At 36.0% G+C, this 10,816-nt stretch overlaps 1 pseudogene; it reads right to left on the minus strand.

Annotated features, from left to right (window-relative positions):
• Positions 1 to 398: 398 nt before the first annotated feature.
• Positions 399 to 7,633, minus strand: LOC107914570 (shikimate O-hydroxycinnamoyltransferase-like; annotated as a pseudogene).
• Positions 7,634 to 10,816: the final 3,183 nt, after the last annotated feature.

Genomic DNA, 10,816 nt, shown 5'->3' on the forward strand with positions numbered 1-10,816 from the left:
GGGTTAGCCTTTTGCAAATATGGGTGGGTTTAAACAAAATTTTAGACCTAAATTTCGAGTTAAGCCGGATTTAAATAAGCATAAAATATGTTAATATCATACTTAAGCCCAACTCGACTTACATACACATCTATAAGCAATCATAGGCCAAAAATAAATGATTTAATATACTGTAAACAACTGAGGCATACACAATAACCATGTAATGTCGTTATAATAAAATTATTTAGTAGTTACTTTTTAACTTTTCTTGTAGAACTCTTAAATTAACACGGCTTATAGTCATACATCCTCTCCAAAAGATGATTGACATTTGTAAGAAATTGTCATCATCTCAACTTAACTTTCCATAGCACATGCATTAAAAAACCATTTCCAACTTAATCTAGCTTCCAACCTTCAAGGAAAAAGAAATCACCTAACTTCTTAAATTAATCATTAAATGATACTGCATTAATTTCCATTACAATCCGTCAACCACAAAAAAAGTAAAATGCAAATGATCATTCATTACATCCAAGCTTTATGCGCGAGACACCGGTAACATAACATAACTATTAAAACTCATAAAGAAGTTTTTCAAAGGCTTTCATGTGAGAGGTCTCTAAACGAGTTGCCAGTGACAAACTCCCATCGTTGACTGGACTTGGTAGTATGTAAATTTTGCCTTCTTGGACGACATTCCCTGGCCCCATATATATGGGACGACCCCATCCGAAATCTGCCTCATATATAGGCAACCAGTTCCATGGAATAACAACAAGGTTTGGGCATCGAAAAGTATGCGGTCCTCTAACCAAGGTGTTTAAATCAGGCACTTTTTCAATGTAATCAATAGCTTGTTGAAAAGTCAAAAATGGGAGCTGCAAGTGGCACCGAAAGAAAAAAAGTGATAGGCAAGTTGTTTAAAGTTGAATGGGATAATTGCAATTTTGGTCCCTAATTTTTTAGGCCATTTGCAAGTTAGTCCCTGAACCTCAACTATAAATAGGCCTAACCATTTCTCATTTCAACCATCCCAACCAATCTTTCTCTCTTAGTTTTCTCTCTTCTCCCATTTGAGAATTCTTAAGGAATTCTATTTGTTTGTAATATTTTGGAGATAGTAAAGTTATCATCTGGTGTTAGTGCCCGAGGACGTAGGTATAATTTACCGAACCTCGTTAAAACTCTTATGTTCTTTTTGTCCTATTTTTCTTTCAATATTTGAGGGTATAATAGTAGTATTTAATTGTGCTATTAAATTACGTTAGAAGGAATATTCTGACTAAGGAAAGACTTGGTATTTAAGAGATCCTTGTGATCCACCTCTCTTCCCTGGGAATTGAACTTTGTGTGATTTTTTAGTATAATAATTTACACGCTTCCGACCCTATTGGAACAACAAGTGGTATCAGAGCCGAAGGTTAATCGTAGTATGCTCTGTGGTTGCAGTTTAAACTGATCTTCCACATCAGAAAAGATTTCCTTAGGTATATTGAAAGATTATGGAGAAAACGGTCGGTGTAGGAGCTTCAACATCGTCCATGTGGATAAGACCGATAATTGCAAATGCAAGATTGGCCGTGAAGATCTTTGATGGTACGGGCCATTTTGGTATGTGGCAAAGTGAGGTTCTAGATGCCCTTTTTCAGCAGGGTCTAGACATTGCCATTGATGAAGAGAAACCAGATGATGTACAGGAGAAAGATTGGAAGGCGATCAATTGGTTGGCATGTGGCACAATTCGATCATGCCTTTCTCGAGAGCAGAGGTATGCTTTTTCAAAGGAGACTTCTGCAAATAAGTTGTGGGTGGCACTTGAAGAAAATTTTTTGAAGAAAAACAGTCAAAATAAGCTCCACTTGAAGAAAAGACTGTTTCGCTTCACATACGTCCCAAGTACCACAATGAATGATCACATCACCAAATTTAATCAGTTAGTCACTGATTTGCTGAATATGGATGAGACATTCAAAGATGAAGATTTGGCGTTGATGCTGTTGGGGTCACTTCCTGAGGAGTTTGAGTTCCTAGAAACTATTCTACTTCATGGCAGGAGTGATATATCTCTGAGCGAAGTCTGTGCGGCCTTATACAGTTATGAACAGAGAAAGAAGGACAAACAGAAAAACTCAATCAGAGATACAGAAGCTTTAGTAGTCCGAGGTCGTTCATACACTCGAAAGAAAACTCAAAAGGGGAGATCAAAGTCAAAGTCCAGACTCGGGAAAGATGAATGTGCTTTTTGTCATGAGAAAGGCCACTGGAAGAAAAATTGTCCAAAGCTGAAGAATAAGGGAAAAGCTACTGTAGATGCTTGTGTTGCTAAGCATGATACTAGTGACTCTGAACTATCACTGGTTGCATCATCATCGTCGTTCCATTCAGATGAGTGGATATTGGATTCGGGTTGTACCTATCATATGTCCCCTAACCAGGAGTGGTTCTCTGATTTAGTAGAACTAAATGGAGGAGTTGTTTATATGGGCAATGACAATGCCTGTAAAACTGTTGGGATAGGTTCAATCCAATTAAAGAATCAAGATGGATCAACCAGAGTTCTGACTGATGTTCGGTACGTGCCCAGTTTGAAGAAAAATCTCATCTCATTGGGAGCCTTGGAATCCAATGGTTCAGTTGTTACTATGAGAGATGGGATTTTGAAAGTGACATCTGGCGCACTTGTGATATTGAAGGGCATCAGGAAAAAATAACTTGTATTACTACCAAGGTAGTACAGTTATTGGAGCAGTCGCTACAGCTTCCGGTAACAAAGAATTGGACTCAATGCAGTTGTGGCATATGAAGTTGGGACATGCCAGCGAAAAATCCTTGCAAATTCTGGCAAAGCAAGGATTGTTGAAAGGTGCAAAGGCTTACAAATTAAAATTTTGTGAGCATTGTGTTCTGGGAAAGCAAAAGAGAGTGAAATTCAGTACTGCTATCCATAATACAAAAGGTATTTTGGAATATGTTCACTCAGATGTGTGGGGGCCTTCCAAGACACCTTCATTGGGAGGAAAACACTACTTTGTTACTTTTGTTGATGACTTTTCTAGAAGAGTTTGGGTGTATACCATGAGAACTAAGGATGAAGTGCTTAGAGTTTTTCTTAAATGGAAAACTATGATCGAAAATCAGACTGGCAAGAAAATCAAGCGGCTTAGGACGGACAATGGAGGGGAATATAAAACTGATCCGTTCTTCGATGTGTGCCAAGAGTATGGTATTGTTCGACACTTCACAGTTAGGGATACACCACAGCAGAATGGATTGGCAGAGCGTATGAATCGAACATTGCTTGAGAAAGTTCGATGTATGTTGTCCAATGTTGGGTTGGGCAAGCAATTTTGGGCTGAGGCTGTGACATACGCTGGCCATCTTGTTAATCGTTTGCCATCATCTGCATTAAAAAGAAAAACTCCTATGGAGGTATGGTCTGGAAAACCGGCTACAGATTATGATTCCTTACATGTGTTTGGATCCACTGCATATTACCATGTGAAGGAGTCAAAGTTAGATCCGATGGCAAAGAAAGCTCTCTTTATGGGAATCACTTCTGGAGTGAAGGGATTTCGTCTTTGGTGCTTAAGCACAAAGAAAATGATCTGTAGCAGAGATGTTACCTTTGATGAATCTGCCACATTGAAAAAGGTAGCAGATAAAGATATTCAGACGAGCAATACTCCACAGCAGGTGGAGTGTACTCCAAAACAGGTGGAGTTTGAGCAGATGGGGATTTGCCCAGTTAATAAGTCTAATTCTCCAGCCACAATGGAGGAATTAGAGGTTGAAGAGGTTCTGACCCAAGAACCACTAAGTACACCAGAACCAGTTGCAGTTGCAAGGCCACGGAGAGAAATTCGTAAACCTGTTCGATTTACTGATATGGTGGCCTACGCCCTTCCCGTTGTTGATGATATTCCTATCACTTATCAAGAAGCAATGCAAAGCTTAGAAAGTGATAAATGGAAAAGTGCCATGGATGAAGAAATGCAGTCTCTCCTGAAGAACAATACTTGGGAATTGGCGCAATTACCGAAAGGTAAAAGGGCAATCGGATGCAAGTGGGTATTCGCAAAGAAAGATGGATCTCCTAGCAAGAAGGATATTCGCTACAAGGCAAGATTGGTAGCTAAAGGCTACGCTCAGAAGGAGGGAATTGACTACAATGATGTATTTTCCCCTGTTGTGAAGCATTCCTCCATTAGAATTTTGTTGGCCTTGGTAGCACAGTTGAATTTGGAGCTAGCTCAACTTGATGTTAAGACGGCTTTCTTGCATGGTGAGTTAGAAGAGGAGATCTATATGACTCAGCCCGAAGGATACACAGATGCTGGTGGTAGAAATTGGGTTTGTAAGCTGAACAAATCGCTATATGGATTGAAGCAATCCCCGAGGTAGTGGTACAAGCGATTTGATAGCTTTATGAGAAGGCAGAAGTACACAAGAATCAAATATGACAATTGTGTATATTTGCAGAAGCTGCATGACGGATCTTTCATTTATCTACTCTTGTATGTTGATGATATGTTAATCGCTTCAAAGAGCCAAAATGAGATAGATAAGCTGAAGGCTCAGTTGAATCAAGAGTTCGAGATGAAAGATCTAGGTGAGGCCAAGAAGATTCTCGGCATGGAGATAAGTAGAGATAGACCGAGAGGCAAGCTCTGTTTAAATCAGAAGCAATATCTGAAAAAGGTATTACAATGTTTTGGTGTAAATGAAAACACAAAACATGTAAGTACCCCACTTGCTTCTCATTTGAAACTTAGTGCTCAATTATCTCCGAAGACTGAAGATGAAAGAGAATATATGGCGAAAGTCCCATATGCTAATGCAGTTGGGAGTTTGATGTATGCGATGGTGTGTACGAGGCCTGACATTTCACAAGCTGTTGGAGTTGTGAGCAGGTATATGCATGATCCTGGAAAATGACATTGGCAAGCTGTGAAATGGATTCTACGGTATCTTCGAAAAACTGTAGATGTTGGTTTAATTTTTGAACAGGATGAAGCACTTGGTCAGTTTGTAGTTGGATATGTTGATTCCGACTTTGCTGGTGATTTAGATAAACGTCGTTCAACTACGGGGTATCTGTTTACTCTTGCGAAAGCCCCAGTGAGTTGGAAGTCTACCTTACAGTCTACAGTAGCTGTGTTTACTACAGAGGCAGAATATATGGCAGTTACAGAAGCTGTTAAGAAGGCTATTTGGCTTAATGGATTATTGAAAGACTTGGGAGTTGTTCAAAGTCACATTAGTCTATATTGTGACAGTCAGAGTGCTATTCATTTAGCGAAAAATCAAGTCTATCATTCAAAAACCAAGCATATCGACGTAAGATATCACTTTGTGCGGGAAGTCTTTGAAAAAGGAAAAATTCTACTTCAGAAGATTCCGACAGCAGATAATCCCGCAGATATGATGACCAAGGTGGTAACAACAATCAAGTTTAATCATTGTTTGAACTTGATTAACATCCTGAGAATTTGAGCACCTTTAGGTGTATGGCGCTCGAGAGCGCATTTGGAGGCACTACAAAAGATAGCTTTATCGAATTTGGGGAGTTGAAGGAAGTGTGTGAAGATGTGATTATCCTAATCAAATCTTCAAGGTGGAGATTGTTGAAAAGTCAAAAATGGGAGGTGCAAGTGGCACCGAAAGAAAAAAAGTGATAGGCAAGTTGTTTAAAGTTGAATGGGATAATTGCAATTTTGGTCCCTAATTTTTTAGGCCATTTGCAAGTTAGTCCCTGAACCTCAACTATAAATAGGCCTAACCATTTCTCATTTCAACCATCCCAACCAATCTTTCTCTCTTAGTTTTCTCTCTTCTCCCATTTGAGAATTCTTAAGGAATTCTATTTGTTTGTAATATTTTGGAGATAGTAAAGTTATCATCTGGTGTTAGTGCCCGAGGACGTAGGTATAATTTACCGAACCTCGTTAAAACTCTTATGTTCTTTTTGTCCTATTTTTCTTTCAATATTTGAGGGTATAATAGTAGTATTTAATTGTGCTATTAAATTACGTTAGAAGGAATATTCTGACTAAGGAAAGACTTGGTATTTAAGAGATCCTTGTGATCCACCTCTCTTCCCTGGGAATTGAACTTTGTGTGATTTTTTAGTACAATAATTTACACGCTTCCGACCCTATTGGAACAACATAGCTGATCTTAAATATTCATCATTTATCTGATTTAATCGTTCATGGATCCTCTTTATGGTGTCAGTAAATGATTCGGTTTCGAGATCACCAGCTTGAGCAATTAGTGCAGTCGTAAAGATTACATTGCCGAAGTAGCCTGGTGGGAGCGGAGGATCCAATCTATATCGACCGTCAACTGGAAAATACAGCTTGGTATCTTGATCAGCTGGAAGACCCCTTGCTTTACTTACACAGCGCCATATATGTGCAGCCAAGATGTTGAAGCTGCTATATTTTATACCACCGTTTGCATTTGCAACTTTTGCTTTGGCTTTCAGGGTGTTCAATTGATCAGCTGTGAGCTCTAAGGTGGAGACAATGGATGGCTTATGATCATCTGATTGAGATTTTGATGCAGACATCAATGCCGGTGAAGGGTCATATTCAACATGGTGGAGCTTAGGCGTTGGTGGGTCCCGAGCACGAAGAAGAGTTCGATCAATGAATGGTGCAATGGCAGGCGTCAAGCCCCGTGAAGTGTCAGCCCAACTATTGATGAAATGAAGAGCCGCTGCGCCATCTCCTAAAGTATGTTGAATCCCTACTCCAAGACAAACTCCACCGCATTTGAACTTAGTTACCTGGTAAAATACACACACAATAAATAAACTATTATTATATAAATCTTTATATTTTATATCCTTTTTTCGGTGAAATGTTTGCGGATTACCTGCAATACAATAAGTGGATAGGAAGATATTCCTTCAGAATAGTCGACTTTAGGGACTAAACTTAAAACTTGATGGTTCTCGGTAAAATCACCAATCAAATGTTCCATGACTGAAGTAGTTTCAGCTTCAACGAATAAAACTCCTTCAGCGTTGCATATTATCTCAAGTCTTCCATTTTCATCATACCCCAACCTTCCAGCAATAGGGTAAAATGGAACAAGAATCTTGCTCAAAGCTTCTTTAAGCCTTCCAGTATCAAAGAAATCAAAAGAACCATTTGGCTTGTAATAGTATACAGTAGGGATGTGGTATCTTGTCATCACTATATCTAAATTGGAGTTCCATAGACTTCGTTTGGGAGTGTCTTCAGCTGGACGAACAATAGCAGACTCCTTTATAGTAATCTCCATCTATAAATTAGATAACAAACTCCTTTGTCAGTCGCATCTTGAAATGAATGAGATGAAAAGGCAGGTTTTGATATCATTAAAATGAGATAAGAACATGTATGAACTTCTACTTCTACTGAATGTTTGAAAGAGAGAAAATAGTGATTTTTCTAATTAAAAAAATGGAATGATGAAAGAGAAAGATTGGAATATTCATACCTTGAAATCGTGTTAGAAGAACAAGGGTTGTAAAGGGAGACTTGAGCAGTCCCTGGTGAAGCCTTTGCGCTTAATTTATAGATCCAAATTTAATGAATTAGACCAAAATCACATTGTCAAGTGCCAGCTGGTCTCCATCCCTCAATTCTATACCTTGCGTACTTATTACAATAAAAAGAACAGGTGAACTTTTATATTTGGCCCTTCTATTTTTCTAGAATTTTTAAGGTACAAAATTATTGTAAAATTTATAAATTTGATAACATCTTTTTAAAACAATATCCAAAATTACCTATAGTCCATCTTCAACCATTAATTTAGAGGATAATGTATTTCAACATACTCGAACTCACATCCTCCTACACTAACAACAATACCAATACTAATACTAATACTAATACTAATTGAATTAAAATTCAATCGATAAATTTATAACATTTTTAACTATACATCATTTTTTAATATAATATAATTTTGCCAATACTTTTGCTTAATTCTCATAATGAGAAAAATGAAAACTATTGCAATATTTAATACAAATCTAAAATTACTGATGTATATAATATTATGTTTCTCATTAAAAACGTGTTATCTGTGTAACGGAGTATTTCTATTTTTTTGATAATGACCGACACTTTTTCTCTCTGTGAGGGTGATGGGACGAGATCAGTCCACCAAGAAAGAGAAAGACGGTATTGACGATAGCCTGGTGGGTCCAAATAATCAGATTCATGGATAGAAAATTGATTGGGCAAAGGACCTGTGGGATCCAACAGTGGGACCGCCGTTGCTGGAAAATGCTTAAAGGTTAATGATGAGTTCATTGAAAATCAAACTTTCTTTTATTTATGCTTTTACTTTTTCTTTTTCAAGTTTATTGTTTTCTTTTAAATTATATTTATAAAAAAATGTTTGGTCTGAATAAATTAGATGTAAATGTCGATTTTTTAATTAGGTTTTTATGTCGTTTTTTAATTTAGAGAAATTGGTTGCTTTTAGGAGAGAGAAGAGAAAAGCGCGTCTAGTTGGGCACGCTTTTTATAGCTAGCCACGATTTCCTTTTAAAAAAACGAAAGCATGCCCAACTGCACACGCTTTTTTCTTTCTCTCTTCTAAGGTTATGGTTTTAAATTTTTAGGGTTAGAATTTTTAATTTTTAGGGGTAGTGTTATGGGTTTAAATATTTTAAAGTTTAGGATTTTTTAAATTGGTTTAGGGTTATTGACTGAAACCTCAAAAGTTCCTAGGTAGATTTGAGGGGTCAAGGATGTATTAACGTGCCTCAGAACACATACATTTCATATGTCATGGCGGGATAGGGCCATCATCTAAGAAAATAATCTTGGGGAAATCAGGTTTCGGGGTGACAGTACTTGATATGATTAGGGGTTGAAAGTCTAGGTGGGGGTCCTAGTTGACGGCCGTGATGCGGTCATGAGTTCGGGTATAACTGGGGGCCAGGTAACGGTCATTATGCGGTCAAGAGTTCAAGCTTTTTGGATACCCACAAATGATGTCTTATATGTAACATACATAAGATTGATACCATAATTATAGGAAAAAATCTGGGGATTTCCGGTATAATCAACGTAATTTTTTCTTTATTTCCAAGCAGTCGGTATCTTTAACCTTTCATTCTTATCTGAAGGTTGACATTGAAGTGGAAACAAGAAGGCTCTTAGGTGGAGAACGGATGTTTCGGCATAGTAGAGGCTAAACTCGGGTTGGAGTTACAGCGATTGTAGTTATTAACGGGTTGTTTAATAACAACAAACATCGTCGTCCTAAAAGGAGCATCACCTTTACTACACCCCAACAGTCATTCCCCTCCTAAAAGTCTTCTTACATCCACGACGGTGCCAGCCTTCGAATAAGAATGAAGTTTGAGGTACCGGCTGCCTAGAAATGAAGAAAAAAATTATGCCGATTATAGCAAGAAATCCTAGAGCTTTTCTGTATGATTATGACTTCAAACTTCTGTATGGTATTTATAAGGAAACATTTTCAGGTATTCGAAAAACTTGAGCTCGTGGCCGCGTAACGACTGCCAACTAGATCCCCTGTTATATCTCGCTCCATGATCGCGTAACAGCTGTCTATTGTGTCATTTCCCAAAAAGTGGGTTAGTAGAAATTGAATTAATGAACTGGGAGTGGTCACGTCTGAAATATTTTTAGACGACCTTGGCACATTTGTTAATAGATAAGTATCAAGTATAATGATTAAGTAGTAGTAGAGCTGTCCTTAATGATCTGAGTTCGAGTCCCTTCCCTATCATTAATTTCTATTTGGTGCAAATTTGCTTCAAATCTTAGTAAATGTCACACCATGTTTTTAAAAAAATTGTTGTAGAAGGGTAAACAAGGAAGTAAATTGGCTTTTTTTATGAAAATAACCCCAAAAAATTAATTAATTACTTAAATAACCTATTTTTTTATAAAATACGAAAATAACCAAAAATCTATAGTAGAAGTTGGTGGAGCCAAAGTATTTGGCGCCACCAACATGCCACGTCAGCAATTTACATTAAAAAATCATTTTTTTGGTGGAGTCATGTAAAATGGTGCCACTTGTATAAATACTAGGGCAATATTATAATTTTTAAAAGTATAGATGGGGTTTAAGCAATTTTACATTTTTCTGGCGGAGCCAAATAAATTGGCGCCACTAAATTCCAAGAGTGTATAGCCTGTCTCCTACTTCCCTATTGAAATAGGTAAAGGTTAATTTTTTTCATTCAAGTTTGATTTGTCATTTTTAATTTCATTTTTCTTTTTCAACTTTTTATTTATTTACTTTTTAAGTTTTTTATTTATTTATTTATTTTTTTATAAAATTTTAAATGTATATTTGAAAAGTTTTATAATATTATTTTTTAAAATTTTAAAATTATTTTTTAAAATTTAAATATTATTTTTAAAATTTTAAATATATTTTTTAATAAATAAAACATTTAAATATTTTAAAGATATGACCTTTCAAATTTATTATTTGTTTTATAATATTTTAAATGTATATTTTAAATGTATATTTTAATTTGTTTTTTATTTTTTTAAATTTTTTTAATTTTTTTAAAATATATTTAAAGATATGGCTTTTCAAATTTATTATTTGTTTTATAATATTTTAAACGTATATTTTAAATATATTTTTTATAAATTATAAATTTTTAAATTATTTTTAAAGATATTCAAACGTTTTTTAAAATTATATTTAAAATTTTAAAAATTAATATTTTATTTAGTGGAGCCATTCCACCTTATTACAAGTATAATTTTTTAATATTTTTAATATAAAAATTTAATATTTAATATTTTATATGGCTCCACCTCTTGGTTCTCTA

The sequence above is a fragment of the Gossypium hirsutum genome, chromosome D10, assembly GCF_007990345.1.
Source record: "Gossypium hirsutum isolate 1008001.06 chromosome D10, Gossypium_hirsutum_v2.1, whole genome shotgun sequence".
Classification (NCBI taxonomy): domain Eukaryota; kingdom Viridiplantae; phylum Streptophyta; class Magnoliopsida; order Malvales; family Malvaceae; genus Gossypium; species Gossypium hirsutum.